The following is a 1,369-nucleotide window of genomic DNA, read 5'->3' on the forward strand; positions in this document are numbered from 1 at the left end:
TCACACTATATCAGGACCAAAATGTCTTAATGTCAGTAATATTTGTCCTTTCTCTTTCAAAAACTTTTGAAAAGTTAGAGCAGAAGCCTTCTTCCCTCTACATTTCCAATGGAATAACAAAAATTATCTTTGTTCCTTTGTTCCATTATATTTTTTTTGGTCTTGTCTGTAGAGCAGATGAGAGAGGTCAGTTATTGAAATGCCATTCCTAATGTTGATGCCTTTTGTCTTTGAATGAAGTAAACAGAAATATTCAGGATATTTTGTCTGAGGGGAGGGCAGGTCTGATAAGCACTTTGCAGACCCTCTCAGGTGGTGTATGACATGTCTCTGATTTATTTTCCATTTCTTCTGTTAATCATTTCAATGGTCGCAAGTAGCCTGCCGTTACCCTCTGTGAAATCCATTTCTTTTTGACATCTACATGTTAAAACAGGCTATGACTTGTCTTCATCTCCAAAGGCACTGACGTGTCACGCTGCACAAGATCAGAGAGTGGTCCAAACAGAAAGCCAATGTTGTACAGCTGTAAACCTCCTATAAATAAATTGTGTATATTTTATTCAGATTCTCTGCCTTTAAATTGCTGTGTTCTTCCAGAACCCTTTTGGTGGGCACAAGGTGGCTCTGCAGAGCCTTTTTTCATTTGCTTGATTCACTAAACTCTATTAAATTGTTTTCTCTGCAGACTTCGAGACTGAGACAAGGCAATCTGCATGAAGGTTTCATGCAAGGTTACACTCATGTTCACTGGGAAAAGCCACAGAGGGGAAGGGTAACCTCCTCTGACTGTAAAAACTTTACATCCTATGCCTCAGAGTCACCACAATGCAGGGAACTTTGTTATTTGAGCCTCATCTGACTCAGAAGAAGCTCTGAAGATTGATTAAAAAAAAAGTTTTTAAAAAATAATTATGAGCAAAGCAGCAAGAAGGTGTGATTTTTGGCTGGCCTTCCCTCAAAGAACAAACATGCAGGTTGCACGTTGGGAGCCTTTGAAAAACAAAAAGCCAGTCCCTGCCCATGGGAGTCTCTGGTCTTGCTGCTGTAACAGTCCCAAGGGTCTTGCTCCCATCTCAGATTCCAGCCCCCAACTCCATCACCTGCCTGTGCTCGAGGTCTCTGGAGCATGGAGGAGCTGTGCCCTTCTGCAGCCCATCCTCCAGGACCTGGAGGAAGCATCTGGAAAAAGCTTTCTTATTGTGGGGTGAGGGAACCCATCCAGATCATCCTGCTCCTGGGATCATGCCCTGGGAGAAAGTGTGTCACCAAACCCTAGATAGAGAAAGGGGCATCCTATTCCTCTGCCTCCACCACTGAAACAGCTTGCAAAGATTGTTTTTCGGGGGGGGGGGGGGGGGGGGCCCCA

The sequence above is a fragment of the Athene cunicularia genome (assembly GCF_003259725.1).
Source record: "Athene cunicularia isolate RWA chromosome 1 unlocalized genomic scaffold, athCun1 chr1_part1, whole genome shotgun sequence".
NCBI classification, from domain to species: domain Eukaryota; kingdom Metazoa; phylum Chordata; class Aves; order Strigiformes; family Strigidae; genus Athene; species Athene cunicularia.